General features: G+C 41.4%; 1 long non-coding RNA gene and 1 pseudogene across 2 annotated transcripts; both read right to left on the bottom strand.

Annotated features, from left to right (window-relative positions):
• Window positions 1–4,396: 4,396 nt before the first annotated feature.
• On the bottom strand, window positions 4,397–13,608 carry LOC124039301. Of its 2 annotated transcripts, XR_006839544.1 has the most exons (5): window positions 13,193–13,608; window positions 12,646–13,029; window positions 12,388–12,529; window positions 10,943–10,980; window positions 4,397–6,395 (listed from the first exon to the last, which is right to left on the bottom strand). It is a non-coding gene; the product is annotated as an uncharacterized LOC124039301 (long non-coding RNA). The 2 variants fall into 2 exon arrangements; XR_006839543.1 differs by having other exon boundaries at window positions 12,646–13,608.
• A 510-nt stretch (window positions 13,609–14,118) lies between these two features.
• Window positions 14,119–17,602, bottom strand: LOC124039023 (annotated as a pseudogene).
• Between the last annotated feature and the right edge of the window lie 643 nt (window positions 17,603–18,245).

Below are 18,245 nucleotides of genomic sequence, written 5' to 3'. Positions count from 1 at the left end.
CCACTGATCCACTTGTCGTCCCCTTATGCCATAGTTTGTACATCACAATTGTCAGTAGAAACCACATTTGTTTAAGCGAGTCAGCCATATCAGATATGTTTTTTTAAGGCCTTAAATGAGGCCGAATTAACTGTTTCGCTGCCAGACAAGGTGCTGCTGATAGCCAGGTGTAGCAGTAGTAAGATGCTGGGACTGCTGTTGGGTGCTCCGTTCCGGTGCTCTATGTCCTTTCCTTTTGCTCCGCTAAAAACCGCTCCATTCTCACAGGGAATCTATTTTGTGACTACCTAAATCTACTAATTGTTTTTTAAAGTATTGAAACCAAACCACGTGGATTTGAATGAAAAGTTTTGAATAAACATGAAAAGGTGAATGTACTGTAAGAAGCGAGCATCATTTCAAATAGGCTACATGTCATATTAAACAGAACATAAATACTAAATAGGTCAAGACAGGGAGCCTAAGAAGTAACGGAAGTTATTTAGGCTATATTAATTTAAATTATTTCAAGGCTATAGCCTACAAATAAATACTTTGCGAAGCATTTGCGAGTGCGACACAATAGGCTCGTAAGGACATAAAGCGCGCAGCATTTAAACACATTCGTTGTATTAATTTATTAAATCATTATAGTATATAAAATTGCGCAAATAGGCTGTGACTTAGAATTAAATATAAATTAAACGAAAAATGACTTATTAGTGCGATGGTGCCTGGAGAGCCGGTCAGCAGCGGAGAATATCCTCTCCACACCTGCAGTGCCACTGGGGATGCTAAACACCGTTTTGGCCACTCTTGCCAAGCTGGGCAGAGAAGCAGTGTTGTTTTTTGTTTTTTTCTATTGGTAAGGCAAAATAAACGAAAACTCCTTGAACGTGGGAATATGCCAGGTCTATTGGGCCAAAATCAATTATGGCCTATTGTATAGATACTGGAACGAAAATGAACTAAACGTCTAAGATATCTGATATATAGTTTATAAATACTTTGCTACAATGACAGTTATCTACCCACCTCATTCATTTCTTTTAGCATGTCCACATAGTAGCCAAGTAAACCATCATAATTTTTGTATAAGAGTCTTTTCAGATTCCACAATGGTTCTTTAGTTGTGGATATCACTGCACTCCCTCCCTTGCTCTTGGTCCTCATCTCTGTAAGTCAACTTGATTCATAACATGTGTGTTTATCAGTTTATTTAAAATATATGTAATATTTAGCTAACTACACGGCAGCAGCTAAAGGAAGTCTATTAGCAGCACACAAGACAACAAATGCATATGCAGGGGCGGGCATGCCCCGAGACCGTGGAGCGCTAATGGAGCGAAATATGAGCGGGCGAGAAGCCTGATGCTCCATCCAGCCTTTGGGAATGTCGCTCCACGCTCCAGTCAAATTGGGCACACTAGATCTCACGAATCTCTTTCGGCTGGCACCCTGTCCTATCTTGGACACATGTAAAACACTTTTCACTTCAGTCAACATCAGCCACGTTATAGGAGTAGTCATAACCATGGAGACCTCTTGCAAGGTCATACTTCTAGGCTGGGATCTGAGTCTGGGTTAGAATCCTAGGATCATTGTAGAGCCAGTACATCAGGGTTTTTTGGTTTCAGCGTTGACGTTGCCTACCAGTAATAGCAGAGGTGCATAAAGATAGCGGCCCCCATGCACTTACCACAAATCCCTCGTTTTGCTGAGATACATTGCTAAGGTATTGTAGCCTACATTGCGCTACTTTATTTTTTAAGCACAGTATAAATGATCCCAATTTTAGCTTGACGCTGGCAATTTTAGAAACCAAAAGGGTAGATTGTGCTGATTTATTTGCACATTGTAAACGATGGCGCGAGACATGGTTCATACTCAGTGGATAATGCTATAAAAAAAAATCAAGTAATATCTGAAATCTTTATGCACGTTCGCCATTAGAATCTCACAGAACCACTGGAAGCCTATTGAGTCCAATAAAACAAATACAGCAGAGAAGTAAAGATACATTTCGAATGATCATTTAGGTCAATATTCTTGCTGTGTCCAAACTTAAATATTCCAATTAATACTTTCAATATACTGTTAAAGCTCCAATATATAACTTTGTGGGTGTCACAACCAAATTCACATAGAAATGAGAGTTATAGATCTGTCATTACCATTGAAAGCAGGTCTAAAATAAGCATCAGATCTGTTCTGTGTGCACTATTTCTATGCTTCCCGTTATTTACTTTCGGTTTTGTAAACCAGCTTAAAACATCTGGAAATATATGATTATTTGGTATTGAAAATATATTTCACAGATGGTCACAAAATGAAATTAGCCTATTAGAAATTTAGCAAACAATAAATGGCGGAGAGAATTCTGCATACTACACCTTTAAATTAATGGTGGGGTGAATAAGAAAATCAAAGTCACACCATTTCTCGAAAACAGTCTCTGTTTATTGTTAAACACTTGAGAGATTGTGGTCATAATTCACTTCAAACCAGGATGAGAAAAGGTTAAAAAAACGAAAAGAGGCCTCGTTTTTTTCACTTCTTATAATTCTGGTTCCTATTCCATGTTGTTGAAAATAATCCGTAACTCTGACCTTTATTTAACCAGGCAAGTCAGCTAAGAACACATTCTTATTTTCAATGACTGCCTGTTCAGGGGCAGAACGACAGATTTGTACCTTGTCAGCTCGTGGGTTTGAACAGGCAACCGGTTACTAGTCCAACGCTCTAACCACTAGGCTACCGTGCCGCCCGTCAATTCACAATGATTTTTCTTCTTTTAATAGAGGGGATATTGTGTGGATTGAGGTTTACAAGCACATTTTCGGACTTCTACTTGAAAAGATTAACGGGAAAAAAATAAAACAACATCTGACAATGCTTTTTGGGGTCAAAGCTTCTTAAACCATTAGAACACAAATGGTTGCTGATACCACAATGGTTTGTCTACTGTATTTCTGATCAATTTGATGTTATTTTAAAACTGTACAAAAACAGAAACAAATGAGTCAGTCATGATCAAATGCAGTTCTCTCTGTGGATATTGATACCATCAGGTCAGACCACTGTTCTTTCCTCCAATCCTCTCTAAGCACAAGGCCAGATACATTATTATTAACCATTCTGATATAACCATTTGTTTACTAACATGAGTTTGTTGTTTTAATTATGGCTGTTTATTGACACTTCTAAAGATAGCAGTCAGAGGTGACAAGCCTGTTTGTTTACAGCACACTTGTCCTCTGCAGCAGAGGGAACTATGGGTCTTCTGTTCCTGTGGCGGTCCTCTTGAGAGCCAGTTCCATCATAGCACTTGGTTTTTGCAACTGCACTTGAAGAAACTTTCAAAGTTGTGTATTGACTGACCTTCATGTCTTAAAGCAATGATGGACTGTTGTTTCTCTTTGCTTATTTGAGCTGTTCTTGTCATATATGGACTTGGTCTTTTACCAAATAGGGCTCTCTTCTGTATACCACCCCTACCTTGTCACAACATAACGGATTGGAGGAAAGAAATTCCACAAATTGACTTTTCACAATGCACACCTGTTAATTGAAATGCACTACAGATGAGAGAATGCCAAAAGTGTGCAAAGCTGTCATCAAGGCAAAGGGTGGCTACTGAAGACTCAAATATATTCTGATTTGTTTAACACTTTTTTGGTTACTACATGACCATTCATCGAGCAAGTGACCTTGGATGTGTCCTGTTTTTAATTTAACCTTATGATTTTACTTGAAAGCCAACATTTATAGTAACACAAACCCACATTCCTGGATTTCACAACATTTCATAGTTGTGAAGTCTTCACTACTATTCTACAATGTAGAAAATAAAAGAAAAACCCTGGAATGAGAAGGTGTGTCCAAACATTTGACTGGTACTGTATGTATGCATGTACCACTTTGAGCCTGTAATCAAACCCACAAATGCTGATGCTGCAGATACTCAACTAGTCAAAAGAAGGCCAGTTTAATTGCTTCTTTAATCAGAACAACAGTTTTCAGCTCTGCTAACATAATTGCAAAAGAGTTTTCTAATGTACAATCAACCTTTTAAAATGACAAATTTGGATTAGCTAACAACGTGACATTAGAACACAGGAGTGATGGTTGCTGATACCACAATGGTCATTTACAATATTAACAATGTCTACTGTATTTCTGATCAATTTGATGTTATTTTCAAACTGTACAAAAACAAGTGCTTTTCTTTAAAAAAAACAAGGACATTTCTAAGTGACCCCAAACTTTTGAAAAACTCAGCATGAAAAGAAACATCCCTTTTTCAAAGACAATTCGTAAAAATCCAAATAACTTCACAGATCTTAATTGTAAAGGGTTTAAACACTGTTTCCCATGCTTGTTCAATTAACCATAAACAATTAATGAACCTGTGGAACGGTTGTTAAAATACTAACAGCTTACAGACGGTAGGCAATTAAGGTCACAGTTCTAAAAGCTTAGGACACTAAAGAGGCCTTTCTACTGACTCTGAAAAACACCAAAAGGAAGATGCCCAGGGTGCCTGCTCATCTGCGAGAACGTACCTTAGGCATGCTGCAAGGAGGCATGAGGACTGCAGATGTGGCCAGGGCAATAAATTTGATTGTGAGACGCCTAAAACAGCGCTACAGTGAGACAGGACGGACAGCTGATCGTCCTCGCAGTGGCAGACCACGTGTAATAACACCTGCACAGGATCGGTATATCCGAATATCACACCTGCGGGACAGGTACAGGATGGAAACAACTGCTCAAGTTACACGAGGAACGCACAATCCTTCCATCAGTGCTCAGACTGTCCGCAATAGTCTGAGAGAGGCTGGACTGAGGGCTTGCAGGTCTGTTGTAAGGCAGGTCCTCACCAGACATCACATGCAACAACATTGCCTATGGGCACAATCCAACCGAAATTAATATTAAAATGTGCACATAATTAATCACTTTTGCCATTAATGCAAACATATGTGTTCTTTTGTTGAGTAAGTATTTATCAAATAAATGCATGATTATTGATTAAAATCACACAATTTCGGTCTGTCCGTCAGTCTACACTCAACGCCTACCAAACTCTGCCTATAAAAAATAGTCAGTCCACTAGTGCCATCATTAACAGGAACTGACATCATTCAACAATTTTCAACTGCATGGTACAGAAAGAGGCAAGTAATCACATTGTTTTATATCTGTATTTTGTTGTTATTTTAAAGTCAGGTGAGGATCGTCGACCTGAACAACTCAACCCCGTTACATTAAATAAACATGGAAAACTAGTACCTATCAAAATTATATTTCAACACATAAAAATATACAATCTATTAATTTCATGCACACCATGTGGTCTCCTGTCCTTCACATGAGAAGCAGAGGCCATTTTGAGCCAAAAACCATCACATTTCATTGTAACAGGGTTGTAAACCTGTGACAGGGTTGAGTTACTTACTGCATCTAAACAAATGAATTCATCAATATATTATACATGGTTTACATTCACTTATGAAACATGCTGTAATGTGTTCAATGTGAGCAAAAAATATATTTTAAAAGGCAGGTAGCCTAGTGGTAGGAGAGTTGGGCAAGGCTCTTAACTTCCGTTGTTCCTTTAAGTCGCTCTAGAGCCTAAATTACTCAAGGATTATAGTGTAGACATGTATATATTCTAAGAAGCTTTGATTTAACGTTATCCATTGAACCATCTAGGGAATGATGGCACCCACATCAGCAGCAGAAAGACAAAGGCAGTGTCAGAAAAAGGGAGCAATACCTTGAGAAAAAGCGTCAGAGAAGGAAAAGAAATGTTGAAGCAGGGAAAAGAAACGGAGAAGAGCATACAAAAGAAGCAAGGAGAGGAAAGGAACACTGAGGAACTTGACCACTCCTCCACAAAGTCCAGATGTTGAACATGCGATGGAGATGATGCCAAGCTCGATAAAAGCGGTACCCTCCACCATGAGACTACACCAGGTCATCACCCTTTGCTCCTGGTGAGCTGATGTTTCGTGATGTCAGCAGCCTTTGTTAAACAAATAAGGACCTAAACTGTGCATGCTGTAACACACAGCACTTCAGTTTCAGGAAGAAGGTCCTCGCTGCTCCAGAACAGCCAGCCAATGAGGAAAATCCACAACCTGTGGATGAAATCCAGTGTGGGAAATGCAGGTGTTCTTGGGCAGTGGTGTGTAGTGGAATTTGATGACCTTTATCCAGGCATCATCCTCAGCACGGATGGCATGTGTACAAGTGAAATGTATGCATTGTGTAGGACCAAACAGATTTTACTGGCCTTATCGAGACGACATCCACTGGTATCAGTTTGATGAAGTCCTTGAGATGATTCCACCCCCACAGCGTGTGACATCCCGCCACCAAGACGTTGAGAGAGTTGTGTTGGCCAGACTCTCAAAAAGAAAACAATGAATGAATATGGTGCTCCTGAGAAGAAGGATCGTCATGCTGACGTTAGTGCTGTAGTTCTAGCTGTTCTAGCATTCGAAATGCCCTTGGAAAATGTTCCTACTGTTTGATGACACGTTGAACTTTTCTGATGAAACCTGTTGAATGTTATTAATTACCCCAATGCGTTTTTATATGTTGCCATATTTACTGCAGTTTGGTTAATAAAACCCATATTAATCTAACTATATCTAAATGTCCTTATTACATGGTTACATACAATGAAATGCAATGTTTTGGGGGTAAATCTTGGAGGGATTTTGATTGTAAACTAAACTAGTTCATATGGAAACCGATGTGTCTCTTCTACCCCGTTACAAGACAATATTTGTTAAATAAAATGTCAAAGATGAATACATATGAATTTGATGTTTTCTGAGCTCAGTCTGAAATGTTAAGCACAATCCCAAGAAGATCAGATTCATGTCAAAACTCTGAATTGAAAGCATTTTTTAAATTTAAATGATGACCTGCTGACACAATGTCTATTTCAGGGTTTAATATAGCAAAATTCTAAGATTTTACATACATTTTATATTTATAATAATTTAATTGGTTTGGGGGACACATGAGCATTAGGTACAGTGCCTTGCGAAAGTATTCGGCCCCCTTGAACTACTTTGCGACCTTTTGCCACATTTCAGGCTTCAAACATAAAGATATAAAACTGTATTTTTTTGTGAAGAATCAACAACAAGTGGGACACAATCATGAAGTGGAACGACATTTATTGGATATTTCAAACTTTTTTAACAAATCAAAAACTGAAAAATTGGGCGTGCAAAATTATTCAGCCCCTTTCAGTGCAGCAAACTCTCTCCAGATGTTCAGTGAGGATCTCTGAATGATCCAATGTTGACCTAAATGACTAATGATGATAAATACAATCCACCTGTGTGTAATCAAGTCTCCGTATAAATGCACCTGCACTGTGATAGTCTCAGAGGTCCGTTAAAAGCGCAGAGAGCATCATGAAGAACAAGGAACACACCAGGCAGGTCCGAGATACTGTTGTGAAGAAGTTTAAAGCCGGATTTGGATACAAAAATATTTCCCAAGCTTTAAACATCCCAAGGAGCACTGTGCAAGCGATAATATTGAAATGGAAGGAGTATCAGACCACTGCAAATCTACCAAAACCTGGCCGTCCCTCTAAACTTTCAGCTCATACAAGGAGAAGACTGATCAGAGATGCAGCCAAGAGGCCCATGATCACTCTGGATGAACTGCAGAGATCTACAGCTGAGGTGGGAGACTCTGTCCATAGGACAACAATCAGTCGTATATTGCACAAATCTGGCCTTTATGGAAGAGTGGCAAGAAGAAAGCCATTTCTTAAAGATATCCATAAAAAGTGTTGTTTAAAGTTTGCCACAAGCCACCTGGGAGACACACCAAACATGTGGAAGAAGGTGCTCTGGTCAGATGAAACCAAAATTGAACTTTTTGGCAACAATGCAAAATGTTATGTTTGGCGTAAAAGCAACAGCTCACCCTGAACACACCATCCCCACTGTCAAACATGGTGGTGGCAGCATCATGGTTTGGGCCTGCTTTTCTTCAGCAGGGACAGGGAAGATGGTTAAAATTGATGGGAAGATGGATGGAGCCAAATACAGGACCATTCTGGAAGAAAACCTGATGGAGTCTGCAAAAGACCTGAGACTGGGACGGAGATTTTTCTTCCAACAAGACAATGATCCCAAACATAAAGCAAAATCTACAATGGAATGGTTCAAAAATAAACATATCCAGGTGTTAGAATGGCCAAGTCAAAGTCAGACCTGAATCCAAACGAGAATCTGTGGAAAGAACTGAAAACTGCTGTTCACAAATGCTCTCCATCCAACCTCACTGAGCTTGAGCTGTTTTGCAAGGAGGAATGGGAAAATTCAGTCTCTCGATGTGCAAAACTGATAGAGACATACCCCAAGCGACTTACAGCTGTAGTCGCAGCAAAAGGTGGCGCTACAAAGTATTAACTTTAAGGGGGCTGAATAATTTTGCACACCCAATTTCAGTTTTTTATTTGTTAAAAAAAGTTTGAAATATCCAATAAATGTCGTTCCACTTCATGATTGTGTCCCACTTGTTGTTGATTCTTCACAAAAAAATACAGTTTTATATCTTTATGTTTGAAGCCTGAAATGTGGCAAAAGGTCGCAAAGTTCAAGGGGGCCGAATACTTTCGCAAGGCACTGTACATGTTGATCTTATAACAAGCATCTTTTATAATCATATTCCATATTGTCTGTGACAGGTTTGAAGATAAGTGGTGTCCATTTCAGACAAAAATGGACAATAATAAAATGGCTTTAATGCCTGATATGGGGAAAAAATGATTGAAGATTTAATATGTACTTGTTGTGAGGTGTTCAGAAAATGCATTTATTTTAGTTAAAAAAGTTAATTTTTATATTACCGCAGCACAAGTATGTATGTATGTATTGTATCGGTTTTGACTTGGTTGTTATTTATAGGGGTGCCAGGTAGGTTGTGCCTACCAGAGAAAACATTGGTTTCTCCTTTTGGTTTGGGAGGGAATGAGTCCCATCTGGTCCGTCAAGTCTACACCAATACAAAGGACTTATGTAAAAGTCAGGATGGAAATAAACTTTTCATAAACCCTTAAAACATTGGAAAGAACTTCAAAAACAACTGTATTCTTTTGCGTGGGTTGTATTACCAACATAAATGATTACACACACATACAATAATATAACACAATGAGTTCTGGTTCCTCCAGAAATGTCCTGTGCCTCGGGTCTAAAAAGAGTCCAGCCCGGTAAAGTAGTTCAGGGAACCCAAGTGACCTTTGTCACGCAATGTTTGTCCGTTCACTCAAGTGTAGCGTAAACCCAGAATTAATCATACAATCAATAACAATTATTTTACCACACAACTATAAAGCGTATCAACTCTTACTAAGTCCTCAACTACAACTAACTACATAAATCATCACAGTATACATCACATCAAAACAAATTAAATACAGTATACAAAAAGGTAGTAGTCAGTCGGTCAGTCAGACAATCCAATCCGCCAACAGATCTCCAGCAGAGAAAGGCCACGAAGAACAGAGAGGTGTAAGTTCACAGACGCAAAGAGTGGTCCGATCCTGGGTAAACTCTATTAGGCTACAAAACAAATGGAATAGAGAAGCTTCGGAACTGAGGGTTGAAAACATCCTCATTCACGTCTCCATCACAACCCCACTTTGCGCAGCTGATGCTGGCTATTTAATTGGGAATTAAAGGGAAAGCACCCTATTGGAAGGAAAAGCCCTATTTAATTGGCAATTGAAGGGGAAGCGCCCTATTGGAAGGAGAAGCACTGAGACGGTTCATAAAATTCATGGCCGTCACAGTATGCATGCATGTACACATACATACACACACACAGTGTGTGCATGCATATACACACATCTAAATTTAAGACTAGGCTAAAAACGTACCTTTAAGTGTAAATTATGGGTAGTCCTACCTTACTTTTCATTTACTTTTTATGTCTTCATTGATATTGTGCTTATCATCTTTTCATGAACTCTGACACCTCATTCCAGACAATCAGTTTTCCCTTGATTAATCAGCATAGGTTTACATTTGAGGGCTAATGTGGCAAAGGTAACTTCACGTTATCCTAGTTAAACTGGTGGTCCACATGCCAAATGAAGCCACGTCACCTGACCAGAATGGCTGTGACAGTCATGGAATTTTGGATGATGGTTATTGGTCTTTTTGGGGGATTTTAAGAGGCACATTTTCTCCTCTCCTCCTGACTGCAAGTTGTTTCAGCAAGGAGCAACAAAGATTCATCACGTTGTGAAGAGTCCGTATTACCGCAGAAACCAACTCAACAGCACGAATAACCGACTGTCCCGTCTTCAATCAGTCGTTCGTAAATAAAAACAAAACGGTTGTGAAAAATAATAACAACAATGGTTCGTCTGTTTCAGGATTATGCTGTAATTGTGCCAGCCCTACTGACCAAGACAAACCAGGACTTGTTCATGTGGTCCACAAAAACTCTAGACTCTAAGCATACGGCACAGTATGTTTGAGTGGGTCCGAGTGAAGAGTCTGTGAGAACTGAAGCTGAACTGCTACAGTCACTTTGACCCCTATAGTCCTCCAATGTCAATGCCATATTATGAAACACGGTGTTCCATTCTGAGCCTGCTCAGTGCATATGTATGTGAATGCGTGTACATGTCAGTGCTGACCACAGGTTGGGCTGCCTGACTTGCTTATGTAACCAAAAGACTGCTATGCAATTTCTATCAATAAAGGGGAGGATAGGTGGGGTAGGGGTTCATTTTAAATGTTATATAAGATTTGTCTTAGGTATTCCGAATACATTCCACAACCATATATAATTTGATGGCTTTCTCATTATGGCATTGACTGGCTTTACATTCATAGTCCTCTACCAATATTGCAGACAAATAGAGTGAAGCACTAACTACCATGGACAAAGAAAATGGCGTACTCACAATTTCTGTCCTATTTCACTCTCCACCTTTCTACGTTCCTACAAGGAAAGGAGGGAAGGATTTGGTTGAAGGCATTTGTCCCTAGCAACATATATAGGGGCTTATTTGTAAGGCCGAGTGACCGCGCAGTTTCACCCCCTTAGACACCTCTTCCCCAGAGCTAAACAACCTAAACACGTTCTGCACATTTCTCTGCGTCATATTTCTGAACAGCTGAATTAAAAAACCCACAGCGATTTGAAATAACATTTCAAAAATGTATATATTTTGTAGCCTAATTTGTTTGGTTGTTTATCGATCGGGAAGAGGCGTCAAGAGAATTCAGCCATGCAGCCACTCCGTATTTGTAAAGGGGCGACTTTGCGGGTTGTAATGTAGGGGAAGGGCAGACACGTCCAGTACAGTGACATTTGCAGCGTGCTAGAAATGCAATGAGGCTCAGATTGAAGTTAATAACAGCCAAACCTTAGTCAAACCCCTCAGATTATGGACGTGCATTTTCTTATACATTACTTTCTGTGTGTGCATCGCACAAGGCGGTGCCTGTTGCATCAGCAATTTGTCGTACTGTAAGGGGTGTGTGTGTTCGCATTCAGACTCTCGTCACAGGCGGTAGGTACTGTAGCTGGTCTCTGGTGTAGTGGGATCAGGGTCACTTATCCACAGCTCCAGGGAGCGGCTCAGCCTCAGCCTGACAACACTCACACATCTCCTCCTTCTGCCCAGACTGACACTCACAAAATGGGTTTCTCCACATCCAACATCAGAAAAGGCTAGTATAAAAAAAATATACCACTTGTTTTTAATCCTTAAGGAGTCTACTGACACAGCCGTGAATCAAATCTAAGTAACATAAAAAATCCCCATCAAAATCCATTAGTTCAAGCTAGAGCTATCAGGTTTTTTGTACGGGCTGCGTCTCAATCTACTGCCTATGTCGGCCTTCTGCATCTGCATAAGATGGCCGAGCTGTAGCCTTGTTTGTCAGACCATGAGGAATCTCACAAAAACCTATGTAGCGTCCGAACGGTTTGGCCTACAAACTATTATTCCACTCTATGGAAAGGGGAGACTCTCACAAGTGTCGTCTGAAGGTAACCCATACAAAAAGGAATGGAAGAAAGAAGGTAGTTGTGCCAACAAAAATAAGGGATCAAATGTGTCCAGAAAAACGTAAATATTTCCTGAGCTTTCTCATATCTCCTAGATATAGCACATAGTCAAACAATAAATCATAAGGTTTTGAAGTGTCTTTTTTGCCATTTATGAACCTGTTACTCAATGTGTTTCTATGGGCTATAGTAGAAAAGGCCAAATTCTATATTTTATCAAATCCTGTATTTTTATTTTTGGGGGATCCCTAAAGGGGTCATAGCTAATGACCATCTTAAAACAGTTCCATGTTACCTTAGTACCCCACCTCCCCTATGACTTAAGCCACTCACCAATGACTCAGTGGCTCAGTGGAATCTGTCGTCAGGGAAACCAATTTCTCCTCCAGAGGCGAGGCTATAAGGCTTGCATCAGTGAGTCTATTCTGACTGGTCAGCCTGAGCCACATGTCAAACATCTGCTGCATGTCCCTCACTGTGGACGGGAGGGGACAGGGATTAGCGTTGCAAACAAATACACTGTAAATACATGATTTGTTTGGCCATGACACACGCAAAAAGAGGAAAAGCAACATAAAGACAGAATCTTACAGCTGTTGTTATTCATGTACGTCCAGACGTCCCTTTCTTCCAGAATGTGGGCGAAGGAACAGTTCCCGATGTCAGTGGCACTTCTCCTGCTTCATCACATGGACACACATCTAGGCAGACTGCTTTATTATTGCACTGTCTGTCCTGATTGTATACTTTCCTGTGATTTTATTTGACAATCCTTATAATCGGATGTCAAAACACAATTGAAACGGATGCTGACATACTGGCCCTTCTTTACAGAAACCCTTTAGTAGCACGACAAATAGCTAACCTACCGTGGAACAAAGGCCAAGCTGCCTATAGGTGTAAAGACGAGAGGAGGAGAGCTGTAAACAACATCAGCTGTATTCAGCATGTGAGAGGTCTGCTGGAAATGACTGCCTGATTGGAGAGATTAAAACAGGCCCCGAGGGGAGGGAGGGATGGAGAAAATTAGTAGAGAGGGGTGACTCAGTTCATACTTAGGTGGGTGTGACTGTGTATGAGAGAGGGGAAGGGTGAAAAGAGTGAGTGATGGAGGGATAGAGAAGGGGGAGGGACTTACGTCATACTGCTGTGGGTATGCATGGGAGAAGGGAAGAGGCCGCACAACGACCCACTTCTTCTTCTCCAAAGACTTCACCAGCAATACCCAACGCTTCTTAGTCCAGCTGGAGAAAGGGGGAAAGGGGAAGACAGAGATGAGGAAGAGAGATGAGAGATGGGCGGGAGAAAGAGAAAGAAAAGGACATGACTATGGACTACAATCATAAAGTTAGTGAAATTGACCATTCAGAACAAGGTATTTTGCATTTCTATAGAGTTAATCCTTTAATGGGCCTATTTCTTTAACATTCCTTTTATCCTATTAATTATCATTTCAGGCCTGGTCATGAAACAGATGGTAGCCCCTGCAGCCTCATATTGACACAAGAACTTCAGCACTTACCATGAGTGCAGATGTCAGTTTGATATCGTCTCTCACCTGTCGTGCAGTACTTGAGGGCCTTGTCTGGTTCGTGGACATGTCCATCCATCTGGCCACAGACAAACGCCATCTTCAGGTTTAACCCCCTGCCATCCCCTCCACCCCTGAGGTTGTCTCCCACTCCCCCTATTCCCCCCACCACAGCTATGGTGTGTGACGTGCACAGGCTGAGAGCATGAGTGAGAGAGATCTTGTAAATCAGGCCCTTAAAACAATAACTCAAATGGTGTATTGTATTAGGAGACAAGGGCATCGTGCCCATCTCATGCTCACCTTCTGTTTCTGAGCATTCTGCTCTAGCCTGTACCAGAGCCTCTTGGACTTCTGTACCATCTCATGGGTAATACCTGGGAGAGAGAGGGAAGTTAATAAAGACACACAAAGTAACAGATGATAGCGTGAACTGTGGTTATTTTGCTGGAATCCTTGATAGAGTGTGTCTGTGTGTGCAGCCATGCTTGCAAACACATGAGTACTTCTGTACCGGTGTCCTGCTGCAGCACCTAGCACTTGAGTTCTATGACGGAGTGGGCAAAGGAGCAGCTGGCATGCACCTCGTGGCGACACATGTCAAACTCGCAGAGGGGGTGCAGCGGGCGCACCTTACTGTGGCGCACGTTGGCAGAACACACCAGATTCACTAGGCACCTGAGAAAACAGGGATGAGATAGAGGGGGAAGAGATGGAGGAGGAGAGAGAAGGAGAGGGCAGAAGGGGACAGGGTGCAAATAGCTGACTTGAATATTGTCTGAGGTAAATTGGATTTAGAATCCATTATACCAAGACAAAGTGCGTATTTGGATCTGATACAATGAAGGACAGAGAGAGGATGACGGAAAAGTACAGAAAGGTCTAGGAGACTCACTTATCAAAGGGATGCCGGGCAGTGAGGTTTGAGCAGACAGCCAAGTTCTCTTTGCTGCACTTGCTGATGATGGGAGGCTTACTGTCAAAACATTCTTGCAGAGGGAGAGAGAGCGAAACGGAGTGCGTGTGTATATACAGAATACTGCAAAGTTCACCATGTGGAGGTCTATGTGCATCACACCCTACTTCACAGAGGAACATGAACATGCCCATGTGCTGCTGTAGCAGGAGTGTGACGCTGAGTGCCCGTCTCTCGGTGCTGCTCAGCGGGTCAAACAGCAGCTCCCTTCTCAGAGCCCACTTCTTCTCCTGGGTCCACAGGTATATTTCCTCCTGGCAGTAGGCAAACGTGCAGTTCTCCCCTTACTTGCATTCCTGGCGCTCCTGGACCTCTTCAGAGGAGGACAGAGGAGGAGCAGGAAATAGGTATGAGATAGAGAGTACATAATATTTACTATCACTGATGAAAAATTCTGTTTAAGCAACATTAAAACTACTGCCAGCACTTCTGTGCTTATTTGAGTAAGAGAACATGCATGTGCTGGTGACACTGTCTCTGATTTATTTAGAATTCAAGGCACATTTCACCAGCATGGCTACCACAGCATTCTGCAGCGATACGCCATCCCATCTGGTTTGCGTTTAGTGGGACTATCATTTGTTTTTCAACAGAACAATGACCCAAAACACACCTCCAGGCTGTGTAAGGGCTATTTGACCAAGAAGGAGAGTGATGGAGTGCTGCATCAGATGACCTGGCCTCCACAATCACCCGACCTCAACACAAACCAATTGAGATGGTTTGTAATGAGTTGGACGGCAGAGTGAAGCAGCCAACAAGTGCTCAGCATGTGGGAACTCCTTCAAGACTGTTGGAAAAGCATTCCAGGTGAAGCTGGTTGAGAGAATGCCAAGAGTGTGCAAAACTGTCATCAAGGCAAAGGATGGCTATAGAAAGGGTGGCTATAGAAAATATATTTTGATTTGTTTAACACTTTTTTGGTTACTACATGATTCCATGTGTGTTATTTCATAGTTTTGATGTCTTCACTATTATTCTACAATGTAGAAAATAGTAAAAATAAAGAAAAATCCTGCAATGAGTAGGTGTTCTAAAACTTTTGAGGCCAGTACTGTGCGTACCTTTGCAAAACACAAAGGCCCCCAGGAAGTTATTTCGGTGGGGTGGGGTCTTCTTTGTTCTTGAAGCGAGACAGCAGCAGGTCCCTCTTACAGCGGTGAGCTGCTTCCACCTGGTACTGGTAGTCTATATCCCACAAACCTGCAGAGAGAAGAGTAGGGGAACTTATCAGAATAAGGAATATCACAAAAGCATAAACAACAACAATAGAATAAATTCAATCTGGGAATTTAAAAAACACACATAGTATAGAGTATAAAGTATAGTATCAAGTATAGAGACATCCATGTTGTGATAAACTCAGAAGACAGGAGAAAGAAGATGAGAGTATCCATCGGAGTGTTCAGGCGTTATGCCGCTGTCTTACTGTTTGAGGGGAGCTGTGTTTGTAGATCCCAGAGATGATACTGTGAGAAATTCTTCCCCCTGGAGAACAGAACTGCAACTCAAGGACACAGGGATACCAGACACCATGTGACCATACAGCAGTGCTGCTGACACAAACTAGCTTCAACAACAACTAACACATTCCCGAGGACTGTTCAGGGTCACTGGGCAGTTGCGGGAAGGTTTAAGTAACAGCTGATGCAGGTTTAAACTGTATGGTTGCAAAATAAGACTGGATAGTGGCAAACAACAAAATAAAGCCTGCAACAATGGCTTTGCTGTTTTCAATATAATTGACATCACCAAATCACACACCCGGATCCATACACCTTGTTCATATGTCTCATCCACTCACCAGGCAAGATGTACTCAGAGAGGGAGTCCAGCCCTCCAATTCCAGCCCCTCCTTTGCCCTCTGTGTCCCCAGCCTCCAGGGAAAAGGCCCCCAGGGCATCCAGCACCTGTGTGGAGGTCTGGTCCCTCTGGCCCAGCGAGGGGTAGGTCTCCAGAGCGGACATCTGGCTGACAGTGAAGCTGAAGAAGGCAGGGGGTAGCTGGGGTGAGGGGGCTGGAGGAGTATGGAGGGTGCAGGCCCACAGCCGTGTTGGGGAGGTTGGTGGGGATAGTGCCTTGGACTGGGCTCTGTGACTGAGGGAGAGAGACATATTATTCTAGATCTCCTTCTAGACCAGAAATGCATAGCTCTGTGCTCCATGTAAGGTACTTCAGTGGTGGAAGTTCAACTACTAAAATGTGCAACCCGTCAGGCAGTAGTGGAAAAAGTATGCAAATGTCATACTTGAGTAAAAGTAGATACCTTAATAGAAAATGATTCAAGTAAAAGTCACTCATTAAAATACTACTTGAGTAAAAGTCTAAAAGTATTTGGTTTAAAATATACTTAAGTGTCAAAAGTCAAAGTTAATTTCTAATTCCTTATATTATGACAACTAGACGGCATATTTTCTTGTTTTTTATTTATTTACGGATAGCCAGGGGCACACTTCAACATTAATTTACAAAATAAGCATTTGTGTTTAGTGAGTGCGCCAGATCAGAGGCAGTAGGGATGACCAGGAATGTTTTCTTGAAAGGGGGTGAATTGGAGCATTTTCCTGTCAAAATGGAACAAATACTTTTGGGTGTCAGGGAAAATGTATGGAGTAAAAAGTACATTATTTTCTTTAGGAATAAAGTAAGTAAAAAAACAACTTATGTAGTACTTCAAAGTATTTTTTACTTAAGTACTTTACACCACTGCTGTCATGCAACTCCCGGAAATACTTCCTTAAATGTTCCTATATTCTACTGACGAATGTCTGTACCTCCTCTCTCTCATCAAATGTCTACAGGTCAATAGAGGGACGGTACAGCACGGTCAGTATCCTTCCTTGACGTGACCTTAGTAGCGACCTTCTCACCTCGCTGACTTTCTCGGAGATGCAGTCATCCCCCAGCAGGCTGTCCAGATCGTCGGGGATCACGCTGCACTCCTCCATGTGCTCCGACACGGGGACAGAGTAGGGCATGCGGGGCAGGCCTGTACTGGGGCTATCTGATAGGTCAGCACAGGACGTGGCCACTGGGCTCATCGCTGACAGGGATGGGTGTGGCCAGAGGGGCGGGGATAGATCAACTGGGAGGGATAAAGAACAAAGAGGAAGATGAGATCGAGCCATGGAGGGAAAGGGAATTTGAGAGACACGCTAATGACAATGTCAAATAAATTGTTAAAGTTAAATGTTATGTTTTTATGGTAAACTGACATCTCTGATGCAATGTCAGTCAAAGATTTTGCCCATTGGAGGACATCTAAAATAAGAGACAAGGCTTGGTTAATCAAAACATTAACCATTCAACCTTAATAACAAAATGCCAATAACCACATTTCCACCCAGTTTTCATGCGAATAAAGTCATACCGTATAAATAAAAATCAAGAGAGCTGTGATGGAAACAGGATATTTTGGTAAAATGTTATAAATGAAGAAATATCTTTTGTTCATTCGTGATCTTTTTGTGTCGGTAAAATGAATGTGAAATGGTAGTGGAAATGCTTTTATGCAAAAATATTGATATAATAACCATAATATAGGAGTAAACTTGAAGTCACGCAATGATATGGTGTGGTCATCCCACTACGCCTCGGGAAACCATGCAGTTAGGCTCCAGATTAAATAAGTTATGATGAACTTCACAGGGTGGTGAAAGTGCCCTTGATGCTCCTTTCCAATAA

Source organism: Oncorhynchus gorbuscha, linkage group LG07 (assembly GCF_021184085.1).
Source record: "Oncorhynchus gorbuscha isolate QuinsamMale2020 ecotype Even-year linkage group LG07, OgorEven_v1.0, whole genome shotgun sequence".
NCBI classification, from domain to species: Eukaryota; Metazoa; Chordata; class Actinopteri; order Salmoniformes; family Salmonidae; genus Oncorhynchus; species Oncorhynchus gorbuscha.
The sequence above is the reverse complement of the archived record's forward strand: the minus strand, read 5'-3'. Positions and strand labels throughout refer to the sequence as shown.